This window comes from Lissotriton vulgaris, chromosome 4_1 (assembly GCF_964263255.1).
Source record: "Lissotriton vulgaris chromosome 4_1, aLisVul1.2, whole genome shotgun sequence".
Lineage (NCBI taxonomy): Eukaryota > Metazoa > Chordata > Amphibia > Caudata > Salamandridae > Lissotriton > Lissotriton vulgaris.
The window spans coordinates 1,601,497,595-1,601,523,222 of record NC_141691.1 but is presented as its reverse complement, the minus strand read 5'-3'; the positions used below and the strand labels follow the sequence as shown (position 1 = coordinate 1,601,523,222).

Here is a 25,628-nt window from a genome sequence, read left to right as displayed (position 1 = left end):
AATCAACATATACCACTTTTGTGCCCTGAAGAAGTTCTTGTTGAATGAAACACGGTGGCTACAAGCAATTGTATGAATACAAGAACACACACACACACCCCCTTAATAACGGTTGATTAATGAACAAATATGGATGGATGTGCATTTCCTGTCAATAAGTGGACTACATTTAGTGACTCATTTCAACTTAGAGGAGCGTGCGGAGCATAATGTTCTTTAATGCAAGAAAGGAGCGGTTGTATATAAAATTGGGATGGGCAATATGGGGCAGAGTGTATGCAGAAAGAAAATAGAAAAGAAACATACCAATTATATGGAGTACTGTTGATTGATGTAAACAGATCAAAAGAGAGGAATTAAATGACAAACAGTTAATGGCAGAGACTCATTGTGCTCGAAAAGTTCTGATCTATCGAAGATACTTCGATCTTTCTCTACCTGGTAAAGAGGATGGAAACTCGGAAGACACGTTCAAGCTCTCTGTCTTCTGGGGTGGCTATGGAATTCGAAAACCTATGCAAAATTAAACAAGCAATGGCAAAATCAATAGGTCCCCCCTTTGAGAGACATTGTTTCTGCAAATGTCTTTTGATCATGCTCTACAACGTATAGCATGAACAAAAGGAGAAAGAAAAAGACACGCTGGAGTAGCCTATGGTAGCCACATAATTACGAAAGCACACATGCGTTACCATGCATGCTTGCTTCAAAAATGACACGAAAGTGACTTTAAAAAAATTTAAGTATACAGAATTAGTAAAAATTCAATAAAAAAAATAGGGCTGCGGAGTGGGGGAAAGGAGGAGCGGTTGTTGGGCAGGAAGTAATTGGGTGTGAGTGGGGAGAAAGCAGTACAAAAGGGAAAGGAACATGGCGGACAGGCAGAAGTACACAAGCCAACGAGAGCAACTGGGAGGGGAGAGAAGCACACGGATGGAAGAGAGCAATACAGAGAGTGGGAGAATCCCACCATGAGCGCTAATGACAGAGCAGGGGAGGATCAGTACACAAGGGAGAAAACTGGAAAACTCATGCACTCTTGTAGAGTGCTTGAGCAAAAAGGAAAAAATAAGTTATCTGAAAGTGAGCAGTGGAAGGAAACAATCAAAAAGGCTATTCTCCAGAGGAGAAACAAGCACATTATGGTCAAGGCAAACCATCGAATAAGAAGCAAGCCAACCAAGGGTAAGCAATGGGTGGGCTTCACACCCATGATAAGTTCTTTTTCAGCTGACAGATGCTCCTTTTCAACCTAACAGTTGAGCTGTTTGGTAGGTTCAGCCTAAAAAAAAAAAATTTTTTTTTAAAAAGAAGTAGAAGGAAGGCAAGAGGCCTAACCTCTTAGAAAGTCCTTTGCACATTTGAACGCTGGCAATGGGCTCGGTAGTGCACAGTTGTGAGCGCAGGAGATGTGAAATACCAAGTAACAACAGCACCAGAGCAAGAAGGGCTAAGGACTACAGAAGATATGATTATCTGGCGCAGTGAACCAACATCACACTCAGTAATATAAAACGGTGGACCACTACAAACTTTAGCCATGGGGCTGGTGTGGAAGTTCCTTTTCATCATAATAATTTACATACAGATATAAGCCTCATTAGCATAAGTGTGCATGTAAACACACATATTGCCAGCTCCAGGCATCAATTTCTAGTTGTATGAAAACAACATATTGCTGAATTATGGTCGTATGTCTGCTCTGAATGACTCATTCTGCTAGCAAAACTGTACAACACTGAGCCCTTTTTAAATTAAAACGTTTTTGGTTACGCAGTAGGGTTGATGTCACATATATATGCGGTTATTCTACTTTCCTAGTTTGAATACCAAGTTTTCTAATTTAGAACTCTAATTCCACAGAGTCCTTACTTTAAATAAGCATTGGTAAAGCCAAAAGGTCGGACCTTGCGAAGCTGGCGCTATTCATTTATAACTGATCAGTTATTGTAGGCATATGCAATAAAATAAAAAGGAAAAAAAAGTCTACTTTCAAACGAGGTGTCTATGTGTTTAAACTAAAATGTTGGAAATTAAAAAAGCATCTTCTGCATATCATTGTAATAGATGTGTGCTTCTCAGCTGTTAGCGGGACATACAACATGCAAAAAGAAACATTTTATAGATCTAATGGACATCAGGAAAATGTGATTCTTATTAACACACAGAAAAAAGGTATCATTGGCTTTCAATAGCTGTAGTCTACCGGCATAGTTTATGATATGATATGATATGATAAATGATATTTGTCAAGCGCACGTTCAACTACGGTATCTTGGCGATAGTTTAAACACACAAGGATGACTAACAGAAAGAAAACAAGCATTTGCAATGCAACAGGTCTCGCATTAGTTAGAGAATTTGGCATGGTTTATATTTAGCTGAATATGTTTGCTGGTTTGTGTACTGTGTGTGTGTTAGGGAATGGCAGGTTATGTATCTGTGGAGTAAGTATGTGTATTATAGCGTTTCCATGCCATGTTTGCATTGCCACTGAGGCTAACAGTAGACATATACACAGAGACCAAAATACAGAGAGACACATGCACCGATACACACAGAGACAAACACACACAAACGCACACAGAGACAGACACGCACATAGGAACATACACACAGAGACGCACAGACAGTCACGCACACATAGAGACTGACACGTATAGACGCACATAGACAGAGACACACATAGAAACAAAGATGCACACACAGAGAAGAGACGTACTCACAGAGACAAATGCACATATAGAGACGCACACACAGAGATAGAGATGCACACACAGAAAAATACACGCAGATAGAGATACGCACACCGAGACAGAAATGTGCACCGAGAGACAGAAACACGTATATAGAGATGCACACACAGACACAGATACAGAAACACGCACACAGCAAAAAACACACGCAGAGATATGCACACAAAAGGGGATTTTACTGTTAGGGGATGCCATGACAGAGAGCCGTGGGAGTTTTTTTTTAGATTACAAGAGAACAATGGGAAAACAATGAGGGGGTGAACAAATACAAACAAGCCACACTCTTGGCAGTTGCAGAATTTGCAGACAACAATGGACTCTATTTTTTCCATTTTCAGAGTCTAACCCTAAACCGACTGCTGCTAGGTATGTCCTCAGCCTTTCATGACGATTTGTCAAAAACACTTAGGAGGAACTTTCGAGCAAGAACAGCAGAGACTGGAGAACAAGTAGCCAGATGATAGAGACCGAGGAAAGTAAAGCAAGTATATGGGATTCTGCTTTAGAGCGCTGCCTGCCTCATTTAGTGTATATTTTAAAGAAAAGCCAATATGGTTAAGCTTCCCAGCCTTTTAACTGCTGCTGCACACAGAGGAGGCATCCAATGTTGGTAAAATCTGTAAAAGGACAGAGCATTCAAGAGGGAAGCCCCTTACACTGGAGGAAAACGTTGCGTTGTGCAAATGAGTGAGCAGATTACACTTTGAGTGCTTAACAGGTGCATACAAATTTGGCTGATATTGCAAAAATATTTTCTTCACGAATTACCTGTAATTTTTGTGCAAATTAGGTGTATTGTGACAAATACGCTTGGGTGAAATATGTAAACTAGGTATGCCTCCGAGCACCGAAGTCGCATGAGAAACGCGTTCAAAATTTTTCCCTTAACAGTTTCCTCAGCAACGCGGGAACGTGATTTGTGCCACATGTAGCAGTGGCAAGCGCACAGTCCCACAGTGTCTAAGACATTACCTGCTCAAACCAGTCTTCATGGGTGAAAAATAAACACTTTTACGCAAAATCCATTATGTGAACCTATGCCAGAGTACATTCGCAAAATTCAAATGTGTCCAGGTCTATAGACATGTACAGCACCGCAAGGTAAACGTTTTGTTTTCAGTTTAGGATGAAGTTTCAAGTCTCAGCACAAAGTGGCAGCAATTCCCATAAGTGTGGGATGGCGGGAGCATCATGTGAGACTACATCAAACTACAAGAAATGTAACTCCACCGTGCAGTCGGGGTTAGCGACTGTACAACGAGTTCCACCCTAAATTCAGCTCTCACATCAATCTGAAGAAAACGTTTTTCCTTCAAAACTTAAACATCTGCACATTGGATAATTCAATGAGGCTTTCCAGAAGAAACCCAAACACTGGTAAGACAAAAAAAAAAACAAGCCGAGCTTGGGTTATGAGATCGCGGCTCAGCGCACACCAAGTTGCTTCGCCGTGAAATGGATCCAAAAAAATACAAGCAGCACTGAAAGCGATCGCTTTCGTGATCGCTATGGTAAAAAAAAAAGCCTGCGCGTGCGCGCCACTGCAGGCATATGTCTTCAATTATCGCGCCCGTGTCAGCAAGATAATTGAAGACATATGGCCTTTGGTGCGCGTAACAGACACCAATAGGCCATGGGCGGAGCTACGCGACCGCCTATGGCCTATTGCGTGTTCTGTTTAAAAACAACACGCACGCAAAGCCCAATCAAAATGGACCTAGGAAATAACACTCACAAGCTGTGTGGAATTTCCAGGTCCATTTTGAAAACCCCTACAAAACGGCTGGCCTACGCGAGCACTGCTACGCAGTGCATCACGAGGGCTCGCCCTAAAAAACGATATAGAATGGAAAGGAAAAAAAGCATTGGCAAAGTAACATTTTTGCCCAACAGCCCTGGCACTGAAACGCACTTCTTTTTGAGTGAATGTGCAGGTGATCAGGAAAATTTATGTCACCCAGTGATAAATCCAAGAGCTGAAGTGGGCCGACCTGATCGCTCATGCTTAGTAAGAGAACACATATATTACATGAGGCTGATGCTGTAAAAGATAAAGCCGACACTTGGCCAGTCTTAAAAAGTTTGGATTTACTTTGAATAACCTATTTAGCCAAGGAAGCATTGCTCGTTTTCTCAATTATCATTTTCAGGGCTACTGGGGTAATGTTAGCCATTGCAAAGGGCTTGGAGATAGATATTTAGTTCTTTGTAAGACGGTATGGTATACCCATATTCATGTATTAGACATAATAAATGAATATGAGTAGAAAACCGACAATCAGCAGAAGCTTTGTTTATTGGAAGGGGTGTACTCATTTCCAAGTCCTGTTTGCCGCGCTCTTTGGTAATTTTTTCCCAACACTCCTGAGTATGGGCACTTCTTTGCACGCTATCTTGCAAAACTTTCTGATTTAGAACAGGATATTTGAATTCCTTCCTGCTCTGCACTATTCTCCTAGAACATAAGGAAATGCTTATATATGTTTAAAAAAACTGTAGAAGCTTATCTGATTCCACACCACATGCACTACGTTACAAAACTGCCTTTTAAATGGAGCAGTTCCACAAAATAAAACAGCAGGGATCTAAGGCAGCGACACATAAACCACGCTTAACATGAGATGAGTATGTTGGCTTAAAGGCCCCGTAGGCTGTCAGTGTGAGGTGCACCATATGTCACGCATTTCCCGGGCGTGCTTTATTCTAACACCCCCTAAGTGCTTGCTATCTCTAATGCTTGACCGCTAACCGGAGCTTTTGATGAAATGCCCAGAGGAGGAGTTAGTGTAAATCAGCGGCCATTTACGATGACAAGAGAACACGGAACATGACTTCATCCAGAGTGAAATGCAGCCGCGAAAAAGAGGGGAATGCAGCCAAACCCACAGGAGGCTGGGCCGGCCAGCTATCCGCGAACAGCTAGCGCAGGACACCGGGCAAACTCAAGCCAGGCCCCGGGCTGGGACCGGATTATCACATTCGATTTACTGCCCTAAGGCTTTAAAGCGCGTCCCATGACATCTGCTCCCAATAGGAGGCTACACAGGCGAATATGGTGTCAACTGAAACGTCGATTAGCACATGTGTTCTTTCACATGTTATTTTAATGTTTATTATTAAATAGGAGCACTGCATCAATGAAAGACGAACGATGGGGTCTCACGGGGGAGGAGCAGGAGGGCAACTAGAGCCAAATTTCGGGGTGGGGCGGGGGCTAATTATTCCAACCATATGCAGAGTGGCTCTAAGAAGGGGTGAAAACACAAAAGAAGTACTCGGGTGCGGCTGCAATTAGAGGGTCGCCAGTCCCAGTCCGCGAAGCGGCTCAGCCCGGGCTGAGGCCCGGTGAGCCCAATGGGTGTTGGGCGCCTGGGGTGGAGCACTACCTCCTCATGCCCCCCTCTCACTTGCAACCCAACCCCCAAACCCGGTGCAGGGGTAATACACAATTCTACACTTTAGTTGTGCTCATCATAGATGCCAAGGTTTCAGATTGCCATGTGTGACATTTAACATTTTTTAGTGAAATTATGAGTGACATTTCAATGACTATTAGTGACACTTTCTCGCGAGCAAAAATCATGGAATTAAGGAGGGAAACTTCTAAATATCAGAAATTACAGCCATTTGAGCAACAAGAACTTCTTGAAACTGTTGCAGAGCGCCACAAATGGAAGGACACTAATTAATTATCCAAGAAGGCTGGCCGAGAATGGAAAGTGATGAGATCATGTTGCTTAGACATCTTACTCTAGTTTTTTACTGCAGCATCACTTGCTTCCGGTTTGTCTGTAGGAACGTGCTGTTTTAGAGTGAGGTTTGTGACCGCCAGCCTTGCTCATAATTGCTATAGTCTGGATTTTGCTACCTAACCTACATACATACAACACCATCTGAGTCAGTGCTACCTGAAAGTTTTAACACAACTTACTTTCGTTTCCACATCATTTACTTTAGTTGCCACTTATACTTAATCGGCAGTGCTACCTGTACCAAATATTTTTGCAAGCATGATTGATGATGCACGTGCCAAGTAACTATAGTAACACTGGCGGTGTGGACTTTCACTTAGTATAGTGACAACCCTACTGGTTACTTACTGCACTCACTGCCCAGCCACGATGTCTGCACTCTGCCGCAGCCTGTCTTCATTCAGGCAGCTGCTCACCACTCGAGTAGACACTCATCTCGGCCCCCGGGCACGGCCGCTCGTAGTCCTCAAGGTGGAGCACTGAGGCTGCAGTGTTGCGCGGCGCAAATTCGATTCATTCCCCTTCTTGCGCGGCGGCGGGGGGCCATGAGACTCGAGTCTGTCTCTCGTGCTGCCTGCTGCTCACTCGGATTTCCCGCCGCTTCTGCCTACTTCCTTTTCCTCCTCCGGACGTGACGGCACTCTACTGATTAAAATCCGGGCCCCATGGTGCCACTGTGATAAACAGCAGTACTATCGCCTGCTGAGAGGGCAGCCCCTCTCCCACCTAATTAGTGCAAGAGTGAGATGAGACTGACTGTTGCCGGCCGCCACGCCGGCGCCGCAGCTGCTTTCCGCATGGATTCATTGTTTTCAGGGAAACTAACACAGCAGGTAGCTGCCTGGGCAGAGTCAGTACACTGCAGAGATACATTGTAGCGCTCTCAGCCACTACAGAGCTGAGAGCAGATCGCCAGTTAACTATTTAGGACTCAGCTCAGCCAACAGCACGGTCTCGGGAGCAGCAGAGAGCCCGGGCACAGGCGCCGCTGGTGGAGCGCCTGGCAGGTGGCAAAATGCGTGACAATGTATTTCAGTGCGGTGATGCGGATCACCGCACTGAAATGCGTAAGCCTCACACCTGATGCGTGACGCTTGACAGGACTGGCTCATTGCTTTTGTCCGTCAAAGCAATTTGTGTGGGTACACCTTCTACCTAATAGCTTCGAGGTAACAGTCGAACCAGCGAGGCACCGGTGGGCAGAATACAACTTTTACAAAGTCACACACTACGTCAGGGGCGAGCTGTGTATTGAATATCCTTACCTCCAAGTGAATAGCCAGGATATTACAATGACCCCCACTTTGACCCAAAGCTCTGATAGTATCAAGCAAGCGAAGCAGGTGAACCTGACCCTCTCTTGAAGAGCTCCCTTGTCTCGTCCATCCATGCACCTATCCATTCATCATTTCACCCTTCCATCCACCTGCAGATATCCACCATTTCACCTTTATATTCAGTCATCCATTTATTCTTTCATCCATCATGCAAGCTGTCACCATTATATCCATTCAAACATCCATCATCTATGCATGCATCCACCCATATATGTATCCACCCATATATCCATTCACCTAATACATCCATCCTTTTACGTACACATCCATCAATAAAGCATTGCATCCATCAATTCATCCTTATGGCCATCCATCCACTCATATTTCCATTTACTCTGCCATCCTTTCACCCATCCATCCACCTATCCATTCACCCACTAATCTATCACATCTATCCTATTACTCGTCCTAGCTTTATTTCTTCCTTGCTTCCTTTCAACCTTCCATCCTTCTTCCCCTATTCTTCAACCCATGTATCTTTCTTCTTGTACTGTTAATTATAAACTTTTGTCTTCCGCGTTTGAGACAGAGGAGACCCATTGAGAACGCCACCCCGCTATAGCTGCTAAAGCAGGGGTTCACAATGCCCTTGCCTGACTCAATGTATCATTCTCCTTCTAGAGGTCTCTGTCCTTGTATATTTCCCTGGGGGTGATGAGCAGGGCACGTTAGGTTGATCCACTTTGACAAGAGGAGATCCATGGTACGATATTCACCATGTAAATGAGTGTGAAACATCAGGCTGAAAGGGCAGGGTAGTGATGCAGACTGATGCGGAAATCATGGCCGTATTTTCTGTCACAAAAAGGATGGAATGGGTTATGCATTGGTCTCCTTATGCTCATCTGAACACAGCATGACAAACTCACTACAAAGGAATCTTCACATGTTGCTCTCATCTACCCTCTCTATTCCGCTGATCTGTTGTTTCACAAGCATTTTGGAAAACGTGAATGCCACTTGTCCTGTCACAACATCACTACTGCATCAATTACAAAGACTGTGTAAGCAGAGCACGTTTCTCTGCTTAGGTCTATTGACTACTGGGAAGTCGATGGCAATGTATTCAAAAGGACCATTAGCAGCTATAATGTCTTGTGATTAAGTGGTTGTTTATGTTATTTTTTGTGGTTTTATTTAGCATGAGCATGACCACAGGGCATTGGAGCACTTTACAAGAGCACCAGAATATGTTGCACTTTGACACAAGTGAATGTGATACCTGGAACGCCAGGATGCTTGGGCCAGGATGTAAATCTTGGTACCCGGTTCCTAAGTCGGCAGCTTTAGCCGCCTGGCCATCTACTCCTTCATTGTGTGAGTGAGTGGGCAGGTGCATATTTGTAAAGCAAGATTATGAACTGATCAGCTCTAAGCCATGTTCTTTGAAAGCCAGGCCCTTGTTCCGGCCGCGACAGTTCACAAAAGGAATGAAAGAAGAAGGCAGATATCATGAGCCCAACAGTGACAAAAACATCTGTCCGTATTAATTAGTTCACTATTTTGGAAGTGGATATCACATCAGTTTTTCCTAAAAATGGGAAAGAGTAGATCTAGACCACAAAATCTAGTATCCTGTTCCACATTTCTGCACCAATGACAGAAAGTCCTCTCTGCTGTTTTCAGTAGATGCTCTTCTGATGTTGAAGTTCAACTTTTTAAGTGTCGTTAAAGGCCAGATAGGCTGTGTTTGATATCCATAAAGTCAAATGGGAGACAATTTAGTTTGACCTCAGCAGCTACACTGTGTTGGTAAATGTTACCATTCAAATAAATCCTGGCATGGTGAACTTTGAGTTTTTTACTCTGTCCATTCCAGTCATTCATAAAAGGCATTAACCTAGGTGTGGCAGGATGTAAACCCCTCTAATAATGTGATTAACATATATTAAATAATCATTTTTCGTTTTCATAGGGGAAAAAACGGATCAAATTATTGGGCATGGCATGGTATTACCATTTTGTTGTTGAGGAGAATCAACACTGTTGAATATGTATGTCAAATAGGACTATATACAAGGGGAGGGGGTCATTGGGAAGAATTTAAAACTTCCAATTTCTAGCCCTTGTGAAACACTAAAACACTTTCTCTTCAATGCCCCTACAGTGTAGTGTGTCTCTAGTGAAGTCAACATATGAAGTAGCTTTAGGACCACCTCCTTCACCAGGGCTTCTCATGCCTTCTCTATTGGTGGATCCAAGTGGAAAATGAAGAAGTCCACTTTATTGAAACTTTTAAATTTAAAGGGCTAAAGTACTTTTCAAGAAACAACTCAAGATCCTGGTAAACTGTGTTAGGAGGCCAGGGTCCAAGAGATTGCTAAATATCCACAATGCTGTGTTACTCATGTGAAGTTACTCACTTAGCCTGTGCCCTCAGAGGACTTTCTGTCATGGCCAATAACTCTCCATTTCCCAGTCGCCCTACATATGATTGTTACTTAGCACTTCTATAGCACACACTCTGCCAATAGCATGGCAACGCACCTGTCCAAATCCGACTCAGAATTCCCTGAAACGTCTTCTTTTCTTCACCTCACTAGCATGCTGGGGTCCCCTTCATGCCTTTATATGGCTCCTTTAGTATACAAAACATGCACACAATCACTCAATCTGGGAAGATGCTAGCAGTTGGCACAAAACCATTCCTTCCAGAAGTGCCCTTCCTAGTCCCCTTATTTCTCTCCTTTCCTCATCCCCTCATGTATATCTCTCCTGCAGACCCATCAGCGTTTCAGAGTGAACTCATGGTGGTGTTAAGTGAGATACAGAATAATAAAATAACGTAATATAACTATTCAGAGAGATACACTCTGGTCATGAGGGAAAAACATTTTTCATCCCACATGACCAAACAGTGGAACTCGTTACCTTAGTACGCATAGAATAGGGATCCTCCCAGACCGCCAGAAGAATTATCTATCTTGTTCTCAGTCAAACCATCCAAGCACATCAATATGCCTTCACAAGACCAGCTAACAATGAAAAAGGTTGTGCCAAAATAAAGCAGGAGTTGATCCAACGCCAAATAAAACTTGACCATTACAGGAGTCAGAAAACAGAGGCTGGTGGTGCCATACCTTCATCGTCATTACTAGCTTAGATTTCCAATAACCTCAGCCTCATAGGGGAGAGGTGAGGCAAAGAAAAGGGCAAGACATTATCATGAGATTGCCTCAAAAGGTGGAGAAAGAGTGCTTATGGGTGTTATCTATGTACACTGAGCTTGTACTTTTACATTCCCATATAAACATATTTAACATTTTGATAAAGCTATACTATACACCATAATTCATAGTGTGATTATTTTAAGCATGTAATACAATGCCGGTTTTGACTTATGCCTGTGAAACCCACGTTAAAAGGGGTAAATAATCTTTGTATCGTCTTCGCTTAGATTCAGATCAATTATTCAATATCTTGGGCTTGACCTGGGTAGTTCCTTAAGAGCAGCACTGAAAGCAACCTACTCTAGCACCTCCAGGTGTCCCCCAGATCAGATAATGTTAGCAAAAGAAGCAGAGAACTAGTTGCCTGAATCATACAAACACGAGTGAGTAGTTGTTACGAGATTTCAGTGCCAGACAAAGAGTAGGACTACATAAGGTTTTCCCTTAAAACAGGATACGATTTGGGATGCATACGGTCCGGGTGCATAATGCACCCCCAGTTCCTGGAGGGATTCCCCTTCAGTGGGACTCTCAGGGGCGCTTTAAGACATTTTACGTCACACCACTGTAAGCATGTAACTTTGTATTAAGCATTAGACTTTGTTGATATTTACATATGATGCATAATATCTCACGCCATTGCCATCTGCTGAAAGGATTCATTAGAAGACCTCTTGCAAATAATCTGACTACCACACAAGTTTGCCTTGTCACCGTGGCCAACATATCGTTTGTATGAGATGCGCATTTACATCAACCTGAAGCCCACTAAATAAAAGATTGTTAGTACAATAGTTGGGTGAATTGGATATATGCTATGTGTAGTTGGGTCAAAGGGTGTGCCTGTATGATAAATAAACATTGATTATCCGACTGATTTGAATACAAGCACTGGCTAAGTCAATATGTCCAGATTTTTTGTAAGGTTTATATTAGAAGAAAATAAATTTCCTTCAGTGAATGAACGAGTGTTTGTGAGAATAACTACATCTTTGGAATGAAGACAATACAAGTGAATGATTTTTTTTAAAATTTAGTAATTTGTGACTGTACGAGTGCATGACTGAAGGTTTGGATTAATTGTAGCTTAGATGAATTACAGAACAAATAAAACAATACGAGAAATACTCGTTTCGCCAGCAATTAAAACAAAATGTAAGCTGATAGTTCTGGGTGTATTGTGCTAAACACAAATAGAATGTGACACATGAGAGGAATGACTAAGTAGTTTGATTGGGGGCGCACAACGGGTTCTGGGATAATGTTTTTGGAAAGTTCCTTGGGATTCTTTTACGGTTGGGTGCTACATACAGGTGGCACGTCCGTCCAGCGTGCGTTTAGTGATGCAAATGGTCGTTGTGTCCCCATTTAGCTTGGGGACATCCCTGTTCCTTGTGCACTCCGTGGGTGCTTAAATAAGCTTCCAATCAATAAGTTTTTGATATGTTATGTTATGACACACCTACTTCCTGGTTCGCGGGGAGCAGGCACGCCAGACATAGTCACCTTCACAACGCGGAGCACTCCAGCAATATAAGCCGTATGACATCGGTTACACAAGCTCCCAGATGAAGGGTACACCACCCGAAATGCATTGGAGCCATTTCCAAAGTGTATGATACGCACATGAAACAAAAAGATTTAATGTCATGAAACTAATGACAACAAGTGATTAAAAACATATCAAAAACTTATTGATTGGAAGCTTATTTAAGCACCCACGGTGTGCACAAGGAACAGGGATGTCCCCAAGCTAAATGGGGACACAACGACCATTTACACATGAGAGGAAGCCAGCAGGAGTGGCCAGAGAAGGCTATATTTGTAAAGTAGTACCTCAGACAATTCAAAGTAAGTATCTCTTTGGAGGAGGAGGAATAGTCCCAAACATCCAATAGCATTAGGGGAGAGTTGAATACTGCACAGATGTGACTGACAAAGTCTCAAGTCATTGTCGGAAAGAGAAAGGCGAACAGCAATGGCGGAAGGGGGAAGACTCAAAGCCTACATTCTACTTTGAAATGGAAAAAGAATCAGAAGACAAGAACACCATATACAAAAACTAAAAAAAAACTTACCATATTGTTGAAAGAAGACCAAGAAAAGCAAATGTCAGAGTGGACGGCTAAACCTCATCTTCTTTTGCTACAAAATAATAAGAAAAATCCATTTTAGTCTTTCCTCTTATTGGAAGAAGCATAACTTGTGAGTCAATGGAGATGAAATATAGAGTTGTGCTCCTACGATGATTTACACCAGATGAATATTTAACTAGCATATGATGTTTAACTCCTGCAATGGTATTTCTTTAGATAAATAGCGCTGTTCTTAGACTTTGTTCATGCTGAAGGGCTCTTCTGCCTGCCTGTTTATGTTTAAGGATAGCAAATTCTACCAGCACCAGGATGTCCTGTAGCACTGCCCACCCTCCAACGTATGGTTGTTAGTAAGCTAACATCTAAAAACGTGCTTTTATTTTCCTATAATTGTGTTGCTCCAACAAGCTCCAAAAATACAAGCGATGGTTCTCATAATTTTTTTTAAAAACACACACATAACATTGATTTTAAATACTCTGGACACACGGAAAAAAGGGTTAGAGGTCCACATAGGCTCTGTCCAGTATCCATACATAAAGCATTCTTATGCTGAAACAGGCAGCCCTGGTCTATTTCTTGCAGAGCAAATAGCATTTTAAATCAGTAACAAACATATTCAAAAGCTATACATAATTCTAAAATGGTGAAGGGGTAAGGGGGGGGGGGGCGGTGAGAGAAATAAGGTTGCAATATGAGCAGGAACAAACAATTTTTGAGGGCTTCCCTTCATACTAAGAGGAAAACCAGCAGTGGCAATACCATTAGGTTTAATGTATCTCTCTTTAGTCACTGATGAATTGGTGAAATTTGGCACTCAATAACTCATGCCGGCACCCTGTTATTCATGTTTGCCTCATGCATCCATTATCCCATTCTTCATTGCCTTCACCCATTAACCAATCCAAATAAAACACAGGCACGAACCCAACGTGCATATACAGGATAAATGAAAAGAATAACTGTTAGATTTTTTGTTTTTTAAAGGATAACCCAAAGGTGAATAACATTTGTTTGCAACAAAAAATAACGTAAAAAAATAAATACAACAGTATGCAGCCATACTGGAATGGTACTGGGCCTAGACCCTACTGAATACACACTGTAATAATCTATTGATAAAGGTTTATTGGTTTTAACATACGCTTTTTACAATAAATATGTGAGCCGGCTACCTTTAATGAAACTAATCCTAATAAAGAGCCCAGATCTATCGCCTCTTGCATAACTTAAGCCCAATTAACCAATGAGACCCATTCTGTGGTTTTATGCTTCCCACAAAACAACCATCATGCTTACAGAAATATTATTACTAATCTATATAAAATTACAGTTGACAAAACAATACACAGTCCCTTTTAAGAGGTTCTAGCAAGAGTGCAAATACAGTGCAATAGTCTAAAAGTCAAAAGTGTAACCGTGCCAATCTTCAAATACCCAGGATTTGTCAGAGCGGGTAACCAACACAAAATCCATGCCTGTTATGGCAATCAGTGACATTCTATGTCATAAAATACCCAGCTGCAAGCTCTAGCACAATGCATTAATAATCCACCATTAAAGTTAGATGGTCTTTACCATGCGCAATAAATAGGGCAGGTCTACTGTATTTACAGTATCATTTTATAATAAACAGAATAGCCCAGATCATTAGCTTGATACCATAACCAACTCAAATCTGCTTATTCGGCATAAGCTTTCCCAGAAGGCAAACCGGTTCAATCACAAGCACTCTTTTCCTTTGCAGCATACACCTTCTGCCTAATCAAAAGCATGCAGGAAGGAAATCCGCATTTGGATGGATTCTACACCCCTCTTTTCAGTATAGTTTGCTACAGCTCTTTATCTGATGATCACATAAGGACTCATGGCACCTGCACTTCAACGCCCGATCCAAACATGCATCTTCGAAAGTGACTGCTGTACAAACTACTCGCCATCTCATGGCTCGGTTTATGACAATGGACGCCCTACAGTGCAATAGATCACAGAATGATGCATGTTACACCTTACATTGTACACACACAGGACATATAGGATGGATAAACGTGCCACATGAAGGGGTTCTGGTGACAGGATGATAAATCTCTAGGCCAAAGGTAGCTTCGTTTGTGAATCTCAACGTAACCCATAAAGACACAATTGGTCAAATTTGGTTTTTATATTTTATTATGCAAACACCCTAATACATAGGTGTGGTGTGATTCTCATGAATTATGGGTTTAGAAAACACTACATTATCAAATACGTAATACGAATATCTGTATATATCTTTAAACGTTCATTAAAGTTAGTCAGAGGTTCCTGAAGAACTTTAATGATATTTTAAAGATTGACGCAAAGTAATACTTTTCTCCCTGAGATGCCATCGAAGGGGCTTGTAAAAAAATAGTCTTTATGTACAAGCGAAAATCTTTTTGGCTGAGAGCAATATTCCAGGGACACGTAGATCAGCAAGCACGAGCAATATTCCTTCCTTTCTCAAAGGCATGCATCTCTAGTAAGATCTTGACATAACTCTAGACACAGATATAACAGTAGCAGGAGTAAAGATGGTACGTGGGAATGTTCACTGTCTGTGTCCATGCCTGGGATGAAGTTCCAGGGTACAGTGAGAAGCATGGCTGCTCAGATGTAGCCAGTGGTAGTGCCTCAAAAAACTAGAAATGAAAAAACTTTTTTTTAAAATAATTGCTATTTCTACACCAAGGTATTTTACTACTGCGCCAGTCTGAGAAACACTACTTTCTTGAACCACCAAGGGATATCTCCCTTAAGTAATCAAATTTAGATTTTGAAGGGCTCGCATTTCTATATCTACACTTTTCATAGCTGCTTCCTTCAGAGGGTCATATTTTGCAACCTATTGATCCTAACAATCATCAACATAAGATGTAAAATACAGTGATGATGGCCCATAGAAGAACACAATGGGGTTGAAACATCGACTAGACTACTAGAATCAATAACTAGTGACTACAATATACATACAGTTTGGATTATATCCCAGTTTTATAGATCACCACTCACATTTTAGACTTATGGGATTCTGTGTTATCTGAATTAATGTTTTACTAATCAAAGAACCTCATTCTGTGGGTGAGGCTGTGCTCATTGCACAAATATGGCCACCAAATACCTGCCACAGACCTTTGTGCAAGAATATAACACATATTGTGTGTCTTTCATAAACAAGGCTTGTCTAGGTCTCAAATGAACTCTTCAATTGAGTAATGCCACTTAAAACAGAAAATGGATTTGATTAATAATTTACAAGCCTTTTTTCAAGTAATTAATTGGAATCATCATTTACCTGTTGTTATACTATATACGAGATTACACTGTGTAATAGGATTGCCCTGTTGTTCTTACAATGATGTAAAGTGATGTCACTTCCTGTGGTGTTATCCATGGTGGGGAAGGGTGTTTCACAACACCAGGGTATACTACTACATTTAAACCAGGTCATTTTCTTGTTAAACATATGTATAAAACACACACAATTTATTAAAGGGCTCCAGCGTACCTTTAAAACCCATGTGCAGATAATTTGTTCATAGATTTCAGGAACTGGTACAAACAATTTACACAATCGAAATTGTAAAAATAAAAATATAAAACTGCTAGACTAACACCTTCTTGCTGAGGACACTTCCATGCTTATGGCTGGCGCCTACGACTACGCTTCAGTGGATTATCCCTGGGGAGCAACATTTGTGAACATGGGCGTTTGCCTATTTTCTTTCCCTGGACAACATCTTCCAGTGTGATTAACTCCATTTCCCTACAGTCCTTAAAAATGGATGCGTTAATGGCCCTATCCTACAATTTTACACATATTTTATTAGAGAGATAAAAGTCATTCAAGTGGTTGCAGATATCCAGAAGGTTCTGACTTTGTCCGTGTTCACCATTTCTGAACCGTCTTCTTTAATTGCACACCTAAGCAAACGTGACCTACGCAAACGTGAGGCGTGGTGTATTTAAGGTTGGGCCGTTTAAGATGTTCAGCCTTACTTAACAGTAATAGCACAATATTCTTGCATATTGTATTATATGTCTCTTTTGTTTTGGGACTGCGAATTGCAGTCCTCAATCCAAGTGTGCATTATGCAATACTTGAGTGCAGCCTGACATACATAAAAGACTGTAATCTGTTGCTGGATAATGACTAACAATGGTCCGCATAGAACTGGGGAAATGTGTCAAAGAGAGTCCAAAAGGATCTACTGTAACATGTAAATAACTACAAAGCCCTCGCACACACAATTACAGTATAGCCAAATAGTAGACAAATTACAATAACAAACACAGTATAGAGCAGAAATAAGACAATTGCAATCCGGAACTGTTAGTGATGGAATCTGGTGTGGATTTATTGGTTCCAAAAAGCCAGCCGACACGCGTTTTGTCGCATAGGAACAAATTACTGCGACTCCTCAGGGCTTATGGCACGATCTAAAGACTCATCTGTTTAGGTCGATATGTATCATATAGTATGATTACGTAATCGGAGTAGTGGTTTCATGCAAGTCATCAGTATTAGTGTTTGCAACAATCGAAGGAACAATAGATCGGATTGCAATTGTCTTATTTGCTGTTTTGCAGGTTAGATTCTAACCCGCATTTGAACGGTTAAGGGGTCTTATCCGTTCGCTCTTCCGCATCACAACCCTAAAAGTTTTTTCGTTATACTACCACGTTTACCCAAGGCAGTGCGCCTATCCTTCTGAATTCCTAAAAATCCATCTGTAGTGTCTACTGTAACATGTGCTTACCACCTAGAGTTGGCATTTCCAACTGTCCTGGGGCAATTGTTAACATTTTTTGTACAATGACTGGCCACCATGAAACAAAATGACGTTCACCAAACAGCACTTGCATGGCATGCATTATCCGACTCAGTCTCTTGACGCAGCCTGGCTAGCCACCAAGCGCACAGCCAGATGCATCACCTGTAGGAAATCTGCTCCCTCCTGGGATTCCTTACATGCCCGGAGTACACCTAAATGGCAACCATAATGTGGTGGGAAGAGAATCATCATAAAGAACCTTTTTTGCTAGAAGAAAAGGTGAATGTGGAGTAAAATTGCCCACTAGTTGGCTGGATGGTTTCGTAGAAGCCCCAAATTTGGAAATGTTGGCCCTGAGTTCAGTTTTTCCCTAGCCTAGATGTCAGCTCCTAGGAGAGTTCTTCCGTTGCACAGCTTGTTAAAGATAATCCAGAATCACGCTGTTCCAGTGGGCTATGAATCCATTCACACAGATGTTGCTCATCAGTCGGTCCACAGTATTTATTTGTTTTGTTTACCGTTTCTCCACAGCTGGATCTTTCTTGCACATTACCAAGAGAGCAACGCCCTCCTCAGTTTCACAGTCTTGGCTTTGGCGTGAGGGCACTCTTGCAGAGCATGGACAGGATTAGCAGTCCACTTGTTATAAATTATCAATGAGGAAAGTTTACTTTTTTCTGTAATCTCAAGAAACCGATAGATAACGCCTACATGGACTATCTCTACCACATACCTACGGCGGGAGCCACGCCCCTTTGTTCTGTATCCAGGAAGCTCAATTTTAGGATACTTGAATGAATCTTCCTATATTAAATGTAATGCGCGGCATTACAGCTGCCCTTTTCACTGCCTCTTTTTGCAGACATCTGACTCAGTTGACAGTGTTATCTGCTGGTTGTGTGTTTCTCCACAGTTGGAGCCATGTAGGCTGGTTGGTTTATAGATCTTTCACAACACCGTGTACCTGTAAAAAATGTCTAATTGAAAATGTGCTTAGTAGCTGCAGTTTTCACTAATGTGGAGTTCATAGGGGATTGGAACTTGCAACCTTTTGCAACTCCTTTATGTGCACATATGGAAACAGTGGGCCGTGTGTTGATAGATGTGGTATTCCCTTAAAGTGTGAACCTTTTCAAACTCATGTATGCAGCAAGTTCTAGGCTCTGTTCTTGTAGGTACCCTATAGCCAGGGCCACTAGAATTATGAGGCATTAGAGGGCCAAAGTATGCAGCAGAGTTTAGTAAATTCTGTGGCAAGAAAAGGCAAATGATGTGTTATAATGAACCACATTTTGAAATAGTATTACTTCATTATTTCATCTTTTTTAAACTTAGTACGCCTCTGTGGGATTTGGTTGCACATCATTAGTACCAGTTTAACATCCAAAATAGCAATAAGCAATAGAAAGGTGACCAGTCCAGCTTTGCAAAGGGCCTTCCAATGCGTTACAACCTGTGTCATCGCGATTTTAGACACTTTCGAACCGAATAGAAATTAAAGTTTTTATTAAAATCTGCAGATAATTCAGAATACCAGCTATACTGCATTTGACTAACACCAGGCTGGGAATATATTGTAACATCAGAAGAGAGTCTGTCTGGGGTTGGACTACATTGTATACACTTGCTGTACTTATGCATAACTATTGTGGTGTTTTACCATGTGCCTAATAAAAAGATGTTATAAAAAATCTGCAGATTGTGCAGCAGATGATGGATTATGCAGCAAATGTGGCAAATTAATCATTATGTGAAAATTGCTGCGGGACGCACAATCGCATGATTCCAGTGGCTCTGCCTACAGGGGAGCCCATAGGGTGAAGTTGGGTCATGACAATTCCCACCAACTACATATGGGAGAACAGTGGATCTAGAGTTGTGCATTTCACTTAGTTACACCCCAAAATAGGTGGTACTAGTTCATGCGGTCTCCTGAGCTGAGAGGAGTCACATACCTAACATCCAGGTCTTCCTACCAAAAGGTGTAAGCCACTACTTAAGTTCTGGGAGCAATCTTCACAACTCAGTAAGGGGAAACACTGACAGGCCAGTTATTTGAAGGAAAATGCTAATTAGCATACTGTAGTTACAGGCATATCACATTGTTTTATACCCAGCCTGCAGCATAAGTGCCACCATGAAAGAGAAAATAGACATGTGGGGCAATTCTTGTGGCAATGTGGCAGTGGTGAATTATGAACAAGATGCAACTATGGAAGTATATGTATCTGGACACCCACTGAACATCTTTGTCCTTTCGCATTTTTATCAAATGTATACTAGTACTATAGTCCCTAATAAAGGGACTCTCAGTTGATAACAGCTCAGTGCTGGATGAAAAGCCATCTGTGTGTTTTCTAGAGTTATAATAAGTACAATGAGGATTTGACAGCGGAACAGCAGTGGAAAACTAGTCTTGATAGCTCAGCCTGCAAAGATCTGTTCCAAGATCGGTTTAATGACGAGGACTGTTGAGTTGTGTGCGAAAACTCCTTCTTGTCTGAATATAAACTCACTAGGGTCCTCCAGTAGCATCTACTGATCAAGCACCTCACCTTGTAATGAAATGACATTTCACCATCAAGCCCCGATCACTCAACAGTTGAAGACTATACTCCTATCATATACATTTGGTATCCGGTCAGATGCAGCCGCCACAGGTAAGATAGGTGGGGCGGGGAATTCTACAGACGACGGGATCGGTAAAATGAAATAAATAAAACCACTTATACGGCAGTCGTCATATCACCGATTCGGCAAGCGCAAGTTAAGTGGCTTTATTTATTTTGTATTTCCTTTTACCTGTCCTGTCATCTCCCCCCCCCACCACCTCGCCTGCACCCGCCCTGCCCCACCGTTCTTACCTGTGACGGACGCGCCTGTATCCAGGGCTTATTATTGTGTGTACACAGACTATATATATATTTATATACATATATACACACATACATACATATGCACATCCGTGTAAATGCTTGTCAAAATGTTTACAGTTTAAGTAATTGGAAGCACCTATTTTTTTAATTAAAACTACACCATCAACTTCCACCCATTGAACATTACTCCACATTACGACACTGTATTCTTCTCGATTCGTTTTCTTACACAGAATGTCAACCTCGGATGTAAAATAGCTTATTTTCCGACACATTTTTTATATAAATGTATATATATATATATATATATATATACACACACACACATATACACACACACACACACGTAATGTATATGAAATGTTAGTAAATATTTAAGAAAGTTACCTATATAGGGTGTTGGGCTGTACATACAGTTAGATGTAGGAGGGGAGGAGACTACTAAAATGAACAGAGATTAGTCTGTGTGCTGTTGTTTAATGCGTTTTCCCTTTTTGGGACGTTCTGAACAGACCTTGTGCCTTCTATGGAGAGGGACGACATCCATAGACCCAATACATGCCTTGCGCAGGCGGCAACGATTTCGAGCAGGGTGGGCTTAAGTAGGGGTATTTGGCATCTCAAAGCTAGATACACGAGGGAAAGGCCTTTGATCCCCCTCCCCTCCAGCACAGCTGGCTGATGCGAAGTTTTCTCAGTACCAGATTAGCGAGTGTATAAGACATCTGCTTTGTCTCAGAGCCGTCAAGTGTTTGCAAATCTCTTAACTGCTGATTGCTTTCAGTAAGAAGGCTTTACAGTTCCTCTTCGGATTTTCATATTAATAGTTAGCACCGATACACGGTCTCTGAAACACAGGGGCAGCGTGCCAGGAAGCGCGCGATCAGCACCGAGAGAATGTTCATCTCCAGCACCTCTGGAGATGGCGCAGTGTTTTCCCGCCAATATAAACAATCCGCGGCACTTCGAGTTGACGGCAGCTCACGGTATCGAAAAGTTAGTTTAGTTCTAGGTTTTGCCCAACACTTCACGCTTTTCACTGCTCTGTACAATCACCCCAGCCCAACAGTGAGCCAGCAGCATATAGGCCTGTATTCTCACGAACTAACACCGACACACCCAATGATATTACTCCCGCCAAAGACGCAAAGGTACGCATGCACTCATGGGGTAGGGGTGCTTTCTGTTCCTTATTCACAACCCTCCTCAAATTCGACGTCAGGCGTTAATGTCTAATTTGGGGATGCTGAATGGGCACATTTTCTACATTAAGTTATGCTTGGGGTTCGTATTGAATGTTTTTGGAGAATAACCCAGTGGTGGTAGTTACTTGTTTATTAGTTCTAATATTGTCCGGCATAAGTGCAGCGGTGCCCATTGCTGTGCAAGCCCGGCACACTGATTCATTATTTAGGATTGTTGAAGTTGGCCCAATGCGATTGGCTGAAGTTTAAGAAGGGGCTAGAAATGGAGGGAAGGACATTGTACCTATAACCTCATCTACCCCCAAAACCATACACACCCTCTTCCACCACCCACACCCTTAACATCACCCTGTAACTACACCACCATCTACATCTTCCACCATAAAGTGACACCTCACCACCTCTCCATAACATCACCTACAACCAATACCACCTAGATCAGCACCTACACCCTCTAGATGACCAATGCAGGTTGCTCCTATTCATTGCATTCCATGCTGCTCATGTCCATGTCAGCAGGCACAGGCTGCAACTCTTCCCCACTATCTGACATGCTACCACCACCCCTCCCTCCCCCACCCACCCACCATAGGTTTCTTTTCTTTCCTCTCACTCAATTCCACTTAGCTCTCTACTGGCGCAGGGAGCAAGAATCAGTGCTTCCCTGCTGTCACCCAACACAAGTTGCCACCTTTTCTTCCCCTAGGCCACTAAGTACACCACCATCTAACACTTAATTTGCAACCTACACTAATATCTCCACGACCACTACATCACACTGATTCTGCAAATCCCACACAACCTATACCCTAACCTCCAACCTAAACACCATAATAAACACCCAGTATCGACATGGCACACTAGGCTGGTAAATACAACCAAAGCTCTTAAATTAGTGGAAGAAAATCTCGCGCGGCAGGACATCCCGCTGAATGTCTGGAAGAGAGCCATTAACAAACAAGTGTATGAAATTTCCCTTCGCCAAAGCTCTACTTTGGAACCCCTAAATAATTCTTACTCTGTGGGCAAAGCACAACCATATCTAAGCGAGGCTATTTCAACAGAGGCCCGAAGCAAAATTCCAACTATGAGGCTGATCACGCTCAGGACAGTAGACTTCAACCCCGCTTGGGCCCAAAGAGGGGACTCTATATCCTGTAGGCTATGTACATACAAAAGGGAATCCTGCTGCACCTACTCTGCTGCTGTCCTTATTTCAAGAACGATCGCCGGCGACTGCTGCGCCCGATCTGCCTTAATCGGAGCATAACATGCTCTGAAGCATGAGCCCTGAGTTTGTCAACCACCACCACTATGACACTAGCAAGACTGGCGAAATTTGTTCACCACATTAGACTAGCACTAAAAACCCATAACGAGAGCATTTCGTCATTCAGGAAGTTCACCCCAAATGCAACAGAGTTGAAGTGAACTTGTCACGTAGTATTTCAGACAGAGCCACCTATACGCCCCCCCCCCCTATGAAAGAAAGTAAAGACTTATTCCTACGCATACAAGGCTGGAAAAGGCCATTCAAATGGGACTAAGACTCGGGGAGCTGTACCTTTCTCCCTTATTTGGTTCTTTTTTATACCATTCTTTTAACTAGTACAGGCGTTCACCTTTTTTTAAACAAGCAAAGAAGTTTTTACTGTTCTCCGTATTTTCTATTTTTACTGTAAAGATTTTAATTAATTGCACAGTTAATAAATAAAACATGAAACCTGAAACCTATGCAATACCTACACCACACTCTGCCCACATCATACATTACCACAACCTACACTACCAGCCAAAGGGGAGGGTTTCCAGAAAACCATTTATAGGCTAAAAAAAATGAGCATCAAGAAAGCCTTGACTGTTTAGGCATAAGACGGGCATAACGAGAAATCCAGATATACTTGTCGGTTAAGCAAACACAGAGATTAGTATAAAGATAGTATGAACAGGCACAAAGGCACTTGGAGGGTGGAGGAGAAAATAGAGGCCCGAGGATTTGATGTCCATAGCATGAGATCCTGCTGTTGTCACTACGCAGGCAAAGTTCTATATAGACTTTTCATACATACCTAGTTAAGAGAAACCTATATGTTAAAGAGAAGTGACATGCTATGTGTATTTGTACATCATACTATCACCTGCGAGGGTATCTTGACGCTGAGCAGGTTTGTGTGCCTAGCCCTGCCTATGGTAAGCTGGTGAATTGAAAAGCTAGGTCTTCAGCTTCTTGTGGAATTCAAGAAGCGAGGAGGACCCTCCGACTTGGAGTGGAGGTCCTTCCATGCTTTAAGTGCGATGTAAGAGAACGCTCACCATCCTAACCTGGTTTTGATTATACATGGGGTGTTTACGAGTCAGAGTCCTTTGGAGAGGAGGTGTTTGGTGGAAGAAGAAGCAAATGTTCAGGCAGGTGGCGCCTGGGTTGTGTAATCTACTGAATGTGTACGAGTGTGAGGAGTTTGAATTGAGCGTGTTTGTGTATTGGGAGCCAGTATAATTCCTTGAGGTGTGGTATGATGCAAGTTCTGTGTAGGGGGTTGAGGAGGAGTCTGGCTGCAGAAAAACTTTTATGAATAATAGGAGGGAAACCCGGCTTGCTAGCGAGAGTAAGAAATCATCAGTCATGTTTTACCTAACACTTACCCAAGTAGAGGGCTGCCAGGATTACTTGACTTATATACACTACACCATGCATTGCTTTGTCTTAGTTAGACTTAGATTGGGTATTGTCTACCACTTGGTTGCCTTTGCCACAATGAAATCCTGTCCCTCAGACATGTTTCCGTGCCCATGCGAGGGACAGAGTAAACAGAGCACTGTGCACTTTATATTGTTTTGCAAATTTTATACTGGTTTTAGAACTTGTTAACATAAACCGCTTTTGCTTGCATATGGTAGTGGATCACATCTTGCTGCAGTAACATTTTTGTCCGAGCTCAACGAAGCTAGGGTCTGTTTTAATGTGGTGCTTTTTATTATATATGCTTTGAACATACGTAAAAGTATAATTGTCCCAATTTTTTAACTGACATTTTAGGAGCCCTTATGTTGTGAACTATTTGCGATGCATTGTATTTTATTTATACGTTTATGGTTTTTTCTACAAACCGAATAAAGTTTAATTAAATGAATGAAAAAATGAGTGTGGCTGCAGAGTACTGGATGGTTTATAGACTTCTAGTGAGTTGGTTGGCTATTCCAGCGTAAAGGGTATTCCCATAGTCCAACTTGCTAGTGACTACAGCGTGAGGTACAGTTTTTCTAGTGTTGCTTGGGAGCCGCTTGAAGAAGATCTTCCTCAGCATTTCCAGAGTGTGGAAATGAACTGTGCAGTCATGTCTAATTTGCTGTTTTGGTGTGGATTATTCTGAGGTTTCTGGCATGGGTGCTGGGTGTGGTCAAAGTTCAGCCAGCCACCAGTTTGAGATCCATGGTTGCGTGTTCTTGCCAAAGATCACTACTTTTGTCTTGTTGGTGTTGAGCTTGAGACAGCTGGCTTTATCCAGTTAGCAACTTAGGTCATGCAGGCACTGAATTGGTTTCTTGTGTTGAAGGTCTTGTCTGATAGGGAGAGTATGAGTTTTGGGTCATCTGCATAGGAGAGGATTTTGATGTCATGGATGCTATTGGCCATAGGAATGCG

At 42.1% G+C, this 25,628-nt stretch overlaps 1 protein-coding gene across 5 annotated transcripts in view; it reads right to left on the bottom strand.

Moving 5' to 3' along the window:
- The window catches only part of SULF1 (sulfatase 1), a 290,367-nt gene that overhangs the window by 224,522 nt on the left and 40,217 nt on the right, over nucleotides 1-25,628 (bottom strand). For all 5 annotated transcript variants that reach the window (XM_086965850.1, XM_086965854.1, XM_086965853.1 and 2 more), the window contains exon 2: nucleotides 13,094-13,160. The gene's annotated coding sequence lies outside the window, so the exon portion shown is untranslated. The remainder of the gene's footprint in view (nucleotides 1-13,093; nucleotides 13,161-25,628) is intronic.